The sequence below is a fragment of the Paramormyrops kingsleyae genome, unplaced genomic scaffold (genome assembly GCF_048594095.1).
Source record: "Paramormyrops kingsleyae isolate MSU_618 unplaced genomic scaffold, PKINGS_0.4 ups44, whole genome shotgun sequence".
Classification (NCBI taxonomy): domain Eukaryota; kingdom Metazoa; phylum Chordata; class Actinopteri; order Osteoglossiformes; family Mormyridae; genus Paramormyrops; species Paramormyrops kingsleyae.
Genome location: NW_027325982.1, coordinates 170711 through 184083, shown reverse-complemented (window position 1 = coordinate 184083; position 13373 = coordinate 170711). Strand labels below are relative to the sequence as shown.

At 44.8% G+C, this 13373-nt stretch overlaps 1 long non-coding RNA gene across 1 annotated transcript; it reads left to right on the top strand.

The window, feature by feature from the left end:
• Positions 1–2672: 2672 nt before the first annotated feature.
• Positions 2673–10922, top strand: LOC140586360 (uncharacterized). The gene is made up of 3 exons (XR_011988190.1): positions 2673–3730; positions 4489–4817; positions 5592–10922. It is a non-coding gene; the product is annotated as an uncharacterized lncRNA (long non-coding RNA).
• The last annotated feature ends 2451 nt before the right edge of the window (positions 10923–13373 follow it).

The window sequence follows — 13373 nt, the reverse complement described above, 5'->3', positions numbered from 1 at the left end:
ACATCAGGGGCGTCACATAATGCTATGTCATCCAATCTTAGTTTAACATTATCTTAACGTATCCTATCTTAATCTTATCTTATCCTAAGTACTTGTGAGATCTCTCACCTAATTATTTGCAGGTTCTATGAAAAACCATTTACATCACACAGATAGCCCATCTCCACAGCCATCTCTAGGACCCTGGGGATGGCACTCAGCTGGTCCAGCGCATCACTAGGAAATATCACCTCAACTTCATCAACCCAATTCTCACCATACGAGTAGTGAGCCTCTGAGTTTTGAGTCCTCCCCTACTTGCAGATGTAAATTGCATTTAAAAATTCATTCCAAAACTGAATACACCAGTGATAAGTAAAACACTTGGCCTCATAGGTCATTTTAGGGCAATTGCTTAGATAATAGTCATGCAACTTATTGAATCTTTCCATTTTTTCAAAAACAACAGTAGGGGACATAAATGGGGGTGTCGGACCCGTAACCAGCTGAGATGAGGGGGCTGCAGCCTGTGCTGGAACCTGATACAGAGAGGTGGGCTGGAGCTGAAGATGGATGTGGGGCTGGACTTACAGGTGAGAGTATGCGTAGTGACGGAGGAGGAGAGTGTAAAAAAAGATGGAGATGGAGAGGAGACAAAAGAGGATGGGACTGGTGACGGAACTAAGAAGTGGAGGAGAAGGCGGGTGAGCAGGGCTCAGGTTCTGACACTGATGGAGTGCGACACAGGATTGATTGATTGATTGATTGATTCCCTTTTTTGCTGTTGCAATTCACCATGTCACTAGTCACAAGTACCAGCGAAAAGCAGGCCATCAACCCGACCATACATACACAAACATTATAGGGGGGCAGACAGGTCAGGAAGACAGCGGACTGTAGGAAAACTCAGAGAAACAGATTACGTGAGGAGAGTGGAGGTGAATAAAAAAAACAGCCCCCAGACTGTACTCCAGTAGGAAGTACAATATAGGAACAGAAAAAAAAAACACCTCAGCAATAAGCACATAGTCACCACATCTCACAACACTAAAGTCGAGACTTGCAACAGGGGAGGGGAATGGGGAGGTGGAGGTAGTCCAGCATAGACAAACAGCCGTCCGTTCCTGCAGCCAAACGGCGCTGTACAAGGACCCGTTCGTTCACGCTGGGGGTATGAAGCGGCGAAGGCGTGGGATGGGGGTAGGGTGTCCTTGTGGTTGGGGGAGAGGAATGCAAGAGAGTCTCACTGCCTTGTTCTTCAGGGGGAGTTGTTGAGCTCAGCAGAGGCCTTGGCCAAGGCCCGTGCTGATTAGGGGGGAGCCAAAAGCAGATAGAATGGGGTTGTTTGGGTTTTCAGGCGAGAAACTGTAATTTCGCAGTTCCTCTAATGTCCATGCTGGTCTCCGCCATCCAAAATCCTTTGCAGAGCCGTGAGCCTCTCCATGATGTTATCAAATCTGCGGTCCATAGTCACGGTGATGTTATTAAATCTGCGGTCGTTAGACACAGTGATGTTATCCAGTTTGCGATCTATAGCCATAGTCTGGGCGCCAACAGCTCTGCCAAGTCCGTCAATCATCCCGGCCAGCCTAGTTGGGCTTTGAGCGGCTGTCACCGTTTTCTTCAATTTCCGATAAGTCAGGGCAATGCCTAATCCAATCAGCATCAGACCTGTAATCATGGTTCCGAATAGGTAAATGTCTTCGATGTCCTCCACGGAAAGAGCTGCCAGACACACGACCCTCCACTTCTCCCATCCGTCCATCGTGTAGCCAGCTGCGTATGTTCCTGCAGAACAGTCAGGTTCCCCTGAACCTGGGCTTCTCGTCGAGAAGATGGTGTCAATTGCGTTGAGAGACCAGTTGATCAAATCCATAATTTCCTTAGTTTTGAAGAGCAGGGCTGAGAGAGTCTCTCAAGTATAGACAGTAAGACAGTAGACTAGACGAGACGAGAGAAGCAAAGCAGGGAAGATAAGGGGAGGGAGAGGGAGAGAAGTGCGTCCGCCTCCGATGAGAGCTCAGTGAAGGATGGTTGCAACCTCGTCGTCACTCTGGGTGAGATCCTCACACGGGATCTTCTCACCCACCTAGGTTGAGTTGAAGGGGTTTACCAATTTGCTGTTACGGAAGCGTAGTAGACTCTGTAAATTTTTTGTAAATGGTCCCTTTTGTTTTTTACACCTCTTTCCACGTCCTGACCGGCCTCCCGCTGTATTTCTACGGCGTCCTGAGCCCTACTGACCCCTGCTGGTTGCCACCGGGGTGGGAGTAGACGCAGTGGCGGCAGACATGGTCATGGAGCTGGCTGCCGGCGGCCCAGTGCGGCATTTCCTCTGACGGCCTCCACTACTGGTACTGGTTCGTCCTTTGGGATTAAAAAGACAGGGGACAGCACATTTAATTAAACTGAATCCTTATGTCACTCTACAACAAAACTACATCACACACATCACAGATATCACACTTGGCAGTCAGTATTGCACATTGAGAAAAATTCTGTCATCTTATTGGATACAGGAAATATAGGCTTTGGAGACTTATGCGCTGGTCTTGAATTGGGCCGCCTGCGTTTCAACAGGGGAACTTGACCTATAAAAACACGACAGTTGGTGCACAGATTCCCTGATATGCAGAACAACAGCGAAAAACAACGCTGGAAAGGTTCATGTGCACCAAATATAGTGTAGCAGGTGTTGATTAAATGAAATCTAATCAACATTATTAATTATTATTAATTCACTCAAAATCTGTATGTTTTTCTGTTAGTAATTAATATGTATATCTGTTTATGAGAAAAGAAGGGGAGAAAGTTTCATTTCTTGATGAGTTCTGTGTGCGTCGCTGCTGTGACGTCATTGACGTGTTGCGCGCTCTTGCTTCAGTCCGCGGGAGGTCTGAGCAGAGCGAGGTATGCGTTTTGTTCAGTCCTGTTCGAAAATGTGTAAAAAGAGAAATAATTACTATATATTTTATCTATGTATTATTGCGATAGATAAATGAGTTATGCGAATATGTTGTCTTTCCTTAGAACCGAATTTAAAGTTGTTTTACCTGCAAAAGTGTAGTTTTAATCGAGGGAATGCAGTGTGTCGTTGTCTGCGTAAAAGTTGGCCTGTGAAGCGTGACTGCTGATTTTTCTTCTGTGTGTGAATGTTTAGCAGGAGCAGGCAAGATTGCACAACGGATAATTAACTGCATGTTTTCTACTTATGCAGGTACAGTTTTTTATGTATTTTTATGATTTCGTTATATGTGTTCAAACTTAAATTGGTTTTATGTTTATATAATATGCTGGAAACTTTGATTGTATTAAGAAAAGTGTTATATACAAGATATATTTTGCAGATACGGTCATGTTGTACTGAAGTGATTACTAGTTACTACTATTTTCTTTATATTACAATTACTTCTTGTAAATACAAATCCTCTGTATTGTGAACTCTTGCTTCAGTCCGCGGGAGGTCTGAGCAGAGCGAGCAGGAGCAGGCAAGATTGCACAACGGATAATTAACTGCATGTTTTCTACTTATGCAGCGTAAAATACAACTGATCCAGCAGATTGACTCCGGTGTTTATTTCACAACATACAACACAACGCAGAGGGGTAGCCGAGCCAGTTACATTGGTGCCGTGACCCGGATCCTTAAGAAGGATCAACGTCAGATTGACCGCCGGATGTTGCTGAGTACAGCATTCTTCGTTCCGCGAATTGGGTTGAACCCTTTTCCTATCTAATCTGCTGGAGAAAGGTACAAAGACTATCTTTTTTTTCCCAGTTTGGAGAAGAAAAAAAAAAAAATATATGTATATCTTTTTTTCCATTGTCTGATTGTTGTAAATGATTTTGTTGCAATGTCGTATACCTATGTTATGGATGATATGGACATTGGTGGGGGGAGAGGCCAGTTCTTGAGAGATATGGCTCACACACCTGGAGCTATGGGTACTGCTGACTCCCCAGTGTTTTGCTCCACACGCGTAAAGACTGAACGTCAGGTTCCCAGGTCAGATACAACTTCCACTGATTTAAGCTATCTCATTACACAGTTAGCTCATGAAATAGGACAGTCAATTTCGGCACAGCTAATGAAGGGAAATGAGAAGGAAGCAAAAGTAACAAACAGCCAGAGTGTAGGTTTAGAACCACCTTCAGCTGATTCTCATTCACTGACCATGACCGGTGTAAAATTGGTGATGCAGTCTGATGTGAAAGAGCCGCCAAGCTTTCGTGGAGATGACACGGATAAACTTTCTATCCACGAATGGGAAGAGCAAGTTGATGTATATCTAAGGAAGAGAGGTGTGCCCACAAAAGAGCAGGCTCAGGAAATGATGTCACGACTTGGAGGGAGAGCAAGAGACATAATCAGAGTCACATTACGCAGTAACCCATCCCTAAAACCTGGTGAAGACCCGAGAGTTATTATCGACATTCTAAAGCAGCACTTCAGTGAACTGACGTATTCTGCAATGCCACTTGCTGACTTCTATAGTACTCTACCTACAGTGGGAGAGAACGCAATGGATTACTGGATTCGTTTGAATAAAGCGGTTGACGTGGCAGAAGATTGTTTGAAAAGGCAGGGCCGCAACCTTGAAGATCCAAGTAAAGAGGTGACGATGATGTTCGTCAAACATTGCCCGGATCCAGCTCTCTCTGCCGTGTTAAAGTTCAAAACGGCGGATAAGTGGAAAGCTAGTGAGATTCAGGAACGCCTCGACGAGCATCAGACACAACTGAGGATTCAGCAACAACGGGCTAAATCAAGACGTTCAGATGTAGGGAGATATGCTACTGCGAATGTACAGGCTGCTGCAATTGATGAATCTATCCAGGTGGGTACTTTAGCAAGTCCACAAAATCAAATGGAAGCTGTGGGTGGTGTTAGTACATCGCCTGGTAGTACCAGTCTGCAGAACCTCATTGCTCAGCTTGATCGTGTGTTAAGGCAGAACCACCAAGCGTATGGGGTTCAGACCCCATACATGTCAAGTGGACCTCAGCCATTCCGAAAGCCATGTAGAGTTTGCGAAGCCACTGACCACTCTACTGCAATGCATTGCAGACGTGATGGATTGTGTTTATCTTGCTTTAAGCCAGGACATTGGAAGAGAGAGTGTCGCAAACCAAGATCTGGGGCCAGTGGTCCTGGTATGCATACGAGCCAGGGGCAGCCGTCGTTAAACTAACAGACCTGCATATGGAGAGGGGATGTGTGGGTGGACAAAATCAGACCCTCGACCAAAAAGATGTTGATTTGGAGTTATGGTATGAGAACACAACCGCAGCTAAATCTGAAGGTGTTCAAGTAATCGTGCAAAATTCACAAAGAGTTGAACTATTCAGTGATCTGTTTTATGCCCCTGTGATCGTGAATAAAACATTTCATGTCAAAGGGATGTTAGATTCTGGCTCCATGGCTTGTACAGTAAGTGAAGACACTGCATCTTGTATGCTTAAAAAAAATGTAATCACTCAAGACAAACAGTTGAGTGAGCAAGTCATCCTAATCGGTTGTGGGGGTCATCAAACCCACCCTAAATGTGCGTATGAAGTGGAGATAGATGTGTATGGTACACAGTGCATTGTTCCCATTCTTGTTGTTCCAGGGCAGAAGGATGACCTCATCCTTGGATCTAATGTCATAAAGTATCTCATGCATGAGATGAAAAGCAGCAAGGATTATTGGAGGGTGACTGCTCAAAACTGTGACGTGTCAGAGGGCTCCGACACTTCTCTATTTCTCGATATGATGGCAGGGGTGACAAGATGGCAGGGTGCCGAAATCCCTAGTAAAGTCGGGATTGTAAAGCTGACTCAGGCTGTAACACTCTTGGCTGGACACGAGCATCTTGTGTGGGGTAGACTGCCGAAAAACATCCTTTTGTCCCCAGGAAGCACAGTGATCGTCGAACCCACATCTTCAAAGTCCATGCCACGAAATATTCTAGTTGGACGGGTGATTACATCCATGTGGAGCGATGGATATATCCCCATGAAGATAATGAACCTTTCTGGTCAGCCCGTAACTTTGAAGAGGAATTGCAAACTGGCTGATGTGTCACCCTGTGTGGCTGCTGAAGATTTCACAGTTTTCCAGAACACCAGTCAGGTAGAGACCAAGGATCAGTCAGCAGCATATCCTCAATCAAACTGTGCGGATCTTGAAAAGAAGCTCGCAGAGGTTGGCCTAGAAGGAATAGATATCAATTTCTGCCAGATCAGTCACTCCACCCAACAGGAGTTAGTTCAGCTTTTAATTAGCCATAATGACATTTTCTCAAAACACGCTTTGGATTGTGGTGAGGCAAAAGGTTTCTCTCATCGCATTCGCCTGATTGACGAACGACCTTTTCGCCTTCCTTACCGTAGAGTTCCACCAGCCCATTACCAAAAACTGAGGCAAGCCCTGACAGACATGGAAGATCAAGACATAATAAGGAAGTCTACCAGTGAATTCGCTTCACCACTGGTAATGGTCTGGAAAAAAGATGGCAGTTTGAGAATCTGCACCGATTTTAGGTGGCTCAATGCCAGGACTCTAAAAGATGCGCACCCACTCCCGCACCAGTCAGATTGTTTGGCGTCTTTGGGCGGGAATGTCTATTTCAGTACTATGGACCTGACTTCAGGTTTTTATAATATACCTATGCACGAGGAAGACAAAAAATACACCGCATTCATCACACCACTAGGTCTACATGAATATAATCGCATGCCACAAGGCCTATGCAATAGTCCCGCTTCTTTTATGCGGATGATGCTGAGTGTTTTTGGCGACCTTAACTTCACCCAGCTATTGTGCTACTTGGATGATCTACTAGTATTTGCAGCCACTGAGAAGGAAGCTTTGAGTAGGCTAGAAGTAGTATTCCAAAGACTCCGCCAGCACAATCTGAAGCTGAGCCCAAAAAAGTGTCACCTTCTGCAAACTTCTGTGAGATTCTTGGGGCATGTCGTCAAAGGGGGTGGAGTTGCTGTGGACCCAGGAAAGGTAGAGGTGATCTCCCGCATGACCACGTCTGACCTCATGGAAGATGACAAAATTACTCCTTTAGCAAAAAGAATCAAGTCCTTCCTGGGAATGATCTTTTATTATCAGCATTTTATAGCTAACTGCTCTGCCATTGCTAGACCTTTGTTTGTCCTCACTGCTGGTCAAAAGAGGAAATGTAGGGGAAAGATCACCAAACTGGCTGGTACCTTTAGAAAATTGAAAGCCTCTGACTGGACAACAGAGTGCGATACAAGTTTCAGCACTCTAAAAGAGAAGCTGTTGAACTGCGCAGTCTTGGCGCATCCGGATTTTTCGAGACCCTTCATCCTGTCTATAGATGCTTCATTAGATGGGTTGGGGGCGGTATTGTCTCAGATACCCCTGGGTGAGGACAAAGCGAGGCCCATCGCTTTTGCAAGCAAAACGCTTACTACCTCACAGAGACGATACCCGGCTCACCGTCTGGAATTCTTATCCTTGAAGTGGAGTGTTTGTGAGAAGTTTAGTCATTGGCTTAAAGGAAACACTTTCACCGTATGGACGGATAACAATCCGTTGACATACATAATGACTAAACCAAAATTAGATGCCTGCGAACAACGCTGGGTTGCAAAGCTAGCCCCTTACGCCTTTGAAATACGACACATAGCGGGAAACAAGAATGTGGTGGCTGATGTACTTAGCCGTGACCCTTTTACGAAGACGATCAGCCATAGGTTGCTCAGTGAACAGTATGACAGTCTGCTGTCAGAGGCTGAAGGAGTTAGCGAGGAAGGGATCCAGGACACATTTAGACTAAAGGTTTTATGTCACCGCCAGGAATCAGAGACTGACCCAAGAGAAATTCTTCCAGTAACTTGCTCAGGTATTTGTAATGCTGGTGAAGTAAATGCCCTCTGTGAAGCACATGACAACTGGGAACTAGCAGCAGAGTCCAGAGCAGTGCAGTTGATCCAGTCTGTTCAGCAGTTCGCATCATCAAGTCTGGACACGTTATCGGAACTCTCTATGCAGGAACTCCAACAAAAGCAGGAAGAAGACCATAGCATAGCGGTGGTTGTCCCTTTTGTGGCTCGCAAAAGAAGACCTTCCAGACATGAAAAAGCAAACCTCAGCCCAAGTGCACTCTCTCTCAGTAAGCAATGGGATAGACTTACATTTCTGAATGGTATACTCTATCGAGTGACCAAAGATCCAATGAGTAAGCAGAAGCGATACCAGTATGTGCTTCCCCAAAGTCTTAAGGCTAAAGCTTTGAGTGGCATCCACGACCATGTGGGACATCAAGGTCAAGCAAGGACGCTTTATTTAGCAAGGCAGCGGTTCTATTGGCCTAAGATGGAGCAAGACATTAAGTCCTATGTTAAACATTGCCAAAGATGTATTCTCGCCAAATCACCTGAACCATCTGCTAGAGCCCCATTGGAGAGTATCATAACTTCAGCACCCATGGAGCTGGTATGCTTGGATTTTTGGAGTGCAGAGGACTCTAAGCAAAACTCTGTCGATGTCTTGGTAGTGACGGACCACTTCACGAAATTGGCCCATGCATTTCCGTGTGCCAATCAGAAAGCTAAGCAGGTGGCCAGAAAGCTATGGGATCAAATTTTTTGTGTTTACGGATTCCCTGAACGTATACACACAGATCAAGGTGCTAATTTCGAGAGTGGTTTGATCGCAGAGTTACTTAATTTGTCAGGAGTTGCTAAATCGCATACAACAGCCTATCATCCAATGGGCAATGGAGGAACTGAACGATTTAATAGGACCCTAGGATCTATGCTGCGTTCTTTGCCATTAAAAGCTAAACATCAGTGGCCCCAACAAATTCAGTCCCTAACGTTTGCTTATAATGCCACTGTGCACGAAACGACTGGCTTTCCACCCTTTTACCTTATGTTCGGCCGCGTGCCGAGACTTCCGGTAGACGTGATGTTTAGGCAAGTATTGCGAGACCCCATGGTAGTGGACTATAGTAGTCACGCCAAGACACTGCTCTCTCACCTTCATGAGGCAGCATCCATCGCACAAAGGCATTCTACCAAAGAGCAACAAAAACAAGCTCGGGGTTATAACAAAAGAGTAAAAGGTACCCACTTGAATGTTGGAGATCGTGTACTGATTGCTAATAAGGGAGAGAGGGGGAGGAGGAAACTTGCTGATAAGTGGGAGGCAACCGTCTACGTAGTCATCAACCGGAACCCTCGGACACATACCTACATGGTGCAAGATGGAAAAGGGGCTACAAGAGTTGTACATCGCAATCTCTTGTTGGACATTAGTTTTTTACCTGTCCAAATGGAATCTGGAGGGACCGGTAATTCACATCTTGATGGAAGTGATGATGAACGGGGGTCAGTCGCCCACTCACAGCCCCAGGATCTTACAGATTGTTTGGAGAGTGAAAGTTCAGAGAGACGAACAAGTCTTTGGGTGCTGGATGACACAGAACGTTCCCTGGGTCAGAGCTCACAAAGTGAAACTGGATCGGTACAGTTCTGTTCTGAGGGAGAACAGCAGAGCCAAGGTGATGATTGCTCTGAGAAGCCCTCTGAGGATGAAAGTCCTATGACAGACCTTTGTAATAGTCAGACGGGCTGTTTCAATTCCAATAGTGACAGAACCACTCCCATTATAGAGACAGGAGACATGTCTAAACTTGAACAACCTAATCAAGAGACTGGAAACATAGCCACTCTGGGTGTTGAAAATACTCAAGAAAGAGCCACACGTGCCGGTAGAGTGGTCAAAAAAAGTCAATCGTCTCATTGAATCTATGGCTCAGAGACCGTTAACACTTAAATCAATTACAACCACATTGGGTAGAAAGTCCCAGTCATTACTCACCTTGTTTTAGAGTTATTTTATTGTTCAAGTTCATATCCTCCGAGATTTTCTTTTGACACAGCTCAATCCCTATGTTTATGAACCAATTCGTTTGATATGATTTATAGATGTGATATAATTGACCAAAGATTTGCGATTTGAAACCTGGTATGGTGTAACAGGCATCATTTTATTCTGGGAGGGTTTTAAGGCCTGATCACCCTTGAATTTCTCTCAACCTTTTTAGAAGGTAGCGTTTTTAAGCTGAAATAGGTGGAGACAATTTGGTTATCTTGGTCAAATGTTTCAGTGGAACTGATTAAGTTGTGCGATTTTGGTGAATTCAGAAGGGGGTGAATGTAGCAGGTGTTGATTAAATGAAATCTAATCAACATTATTAATTATTATTAATTCACTCAAAATCTGTATGTTTTTCTGTTAGTAATTAATATGTATATCTGTTTATGAGAAAAGAAGGGGAGAAAGTTTCATTTCTTGATGAGTTCTGTGTGCGTCGCTGCTGTGACGTCATTGACGTGTTGCGCGCTCTTGCTTCAGTCCGCGGGAGGTCTGAGCAGAGCGAGGTATGCGTTTTGTTCAGTCCTGTTCGAAAATGTGTAAAAAGAGAAATAATTACTATATATTTTATCTATGTATTATTGCGATAGATAAATGAGTTATGCGAATATGTTGTCTTTCCTTAGAACCGAATTTAAAGTTGTTTTACCTGCAAAAGTGTAGTTTTAATCGAGGGAATGCAGTGTGTCGTTGTCTGCGTAAAAGTTGGCCTGTGAAGCGTGACTGCTGATTTTTCTTCTGTGTGTGAATGTTTAGCAGGAGCAGGCAAGATTGCACAACGGATAATTAACTGCATGTTTTCTACTTATGCAGGTACAGTTTTTTATGTATTTTTATGATTTCGTTATATGTGTTCAAACTTAAATTGGTTTTATGTTTATATAATATGCTGGAAACTTTGATTGTATTAAGAAAAGTGTTATATACAAGATATATTTTGCAGATACGGTCATGTTGTACTGAAGTGATTACTAGTTACTACTATTTTCTTTATATTACAATTACTTCTTGTAAATACAAATCCTCTGTATTGTGAACTCTTGCTTCAGTCCGCGGGAGGTCTGAGCAGAGCGAGCAGGAGCAGGCAAGATTGCACAACGGATAATTAACTGCATGTTTTCTACTTATGCAGCGTAAAATACAACTGATCCAGCAGATTGACTCCGGTGTTTATTTCACAACATACAACACAACGCAGAGGGGTAGCCGAGCCGGTTACAATAGCAGCCTGCTCAATCCAAATGCTGACATCAGGAACTGACTATTAAGTAAAATCATTTATATATCTTTCAATTTCCATAAATTGCATTATTAGTATTAGGGATTGCATCTTCACTCTCAAGTTATCGAAACTAGGATTTCTGCTTTTTCTTTTTTTTTTTTGTGATCAAATTTTAATTGGAGATTTTATAACAAAGAACACGACGGAACAGAACAAAACACACTCGACCCCCCCCCCCCCCCCCAATACACTCTGAGACAGCACCTCAAAGGAAAAGAGACAAAGGACCAACAGTGGTCACCGGCAGCACCCAGCCCCAAAGAGTGCAGCTAAAAACTGAGGAGAAAAGAAATAACATACTTAAATCAGTAAGAAATGTCAAAATTAGGAAAGTAAAAATCAAAACAAAAAACAAGGAATACGGCCTCAGGACGTGACCCACAGCCAGTCCTTTACCAGCTGCACGTCATGGAGCCAGCTCTGGATCGTAGAACCAGACGAGTTGTTAATCCAGGCTGCAGAGAGTTCCAGCAGAAGCAGATCAAGGAAGGTGGACTTCCAAACAGTGGGAATGGCACGATCAGGAGACTTCCAGACAGTGGGAATGGCACGATCAGGAGACTTCCAGACAGTGGGAATGGCACGATCAGGAGACTTCCAGACAGTGGGAATGGCACGATCAGGAGAAACAGGTGAAAGGACAGAGCAAATCTGCACAGCGGGTGAAGAGGAAGAAGCAAGGAAAAAGAGATATTACAGGCCCTAAGCATGGACCTCAGCTGGAGGTATAAAAAGTATGAGGAAGAAGGAAGATCGAATGTGACCTTAACCCCAAAGGACGAACCAGCACCAGTGGTGGAGGCCGTCGGAGGAAATGCCGCACTGGGCCGGCGGCACCCAGCTCCATCACCGTGTCTGCCGCCACTGCGTCTACTCCCTCCCCGGTGGCAACCAGCAGGGGTCAGCAGGGCTCAGGACGCCGTAGAAATACAATTCAATTCAATTCAATTCAAAAAACTTTATTTGTCCCCGAGGGGCAATTTAAAAGGCACAGAGGAGCAACGCACACAAATAACAGTAGTAACACAACAAATGACACACACACATAATGAACTATGAACAAAATAAATAAAGCTTAAAGTACAGAGGCAATAAGATGCATGATGATGAAAGTGGGGAAAAAAAAGAGAGAGATGAGATGAGAGATCAGAGGAGGTCTGGATTGTAGGGGGAGGGGAGGTGGGAGTGTGAGGTGATAATGGTGGGTTTGGGGGGGTGTCAGGAATTCAAAAGAAGGACAGCTTTAGGAACAAAGGTGGCCCTCCTCCTCTGTGTCCTGCAACCGGGACATCGGAGCCGACGTTTGGAGGGGAGCCACTCAAAGGCAGAGTTCAGCGGGTGTGATGGGTCTTTAATGATTTTGAGTGCTAGCCTGTGTGTCTGCTGGTCGCAGATGTGTGATATGGATCTCAAGGGCAGACCAATAATCTTAGAGCACATGCTGACAGTGCTCTGTAGCCGATTTCTGTGCTGCATGCTGGTGGAATGGAACCAGCAGATGATGGAGAATGAGATGACATTCTCTATGAAGGAGTAGTAAAAGGACCGTAAAATGTCTTTCCTGACTCCAAAGGAATTGAGCTTCCTAAGGAGGTATTGCCGCTGATGACACTTCCTAAGAATCTCCTCTGTGTTGGAGGAGAATTTCAGCAGATGGTCAAAGATGGTGGCCAGATATTTATACTCCTGGACTAGCTCTACTGGTTTACCATGGATGAAGGTGGTAACTGCTGCAGCCAGGTCTCTCTGCTTGTTGGAGTAAGTCACGTTTAGTTCCAGACATGAGGTGTCACACCAGCCCACAAACTTCTGCAGAGCGTGACCATGGTTGTGTGAGGGGCCTGACAGCAGAGTCAGGAGGATGGAGTCATCAGCGTACTTCACCAGATGGCAGTTGGGCTGTGTGTTTCTGCAGTCATCCGTGTATAAGATGAAGAGCAGAGGAGACAGCACGCATCCTTGTGGTGACCCGGTAGAGGTATAACGGAGGTCAGAGAGAGTATTGTTTACCTCTGTGATCTGTTGGTCAGAAAGTCCAATATCCACAGGATTAACTGGTTGTCCAGATGAAAGTTGAGGGAGAGTTTAGTAGCCAGGATGTGGGGTTGCAGAGTGTTGAATGCTGAGGAAAAGTCGGCAAACAAGAGTCTAACTGATGAGTTAGGCTGCTCCAGATGTTTATGCATGGTGTCTATAATGAATGATTTT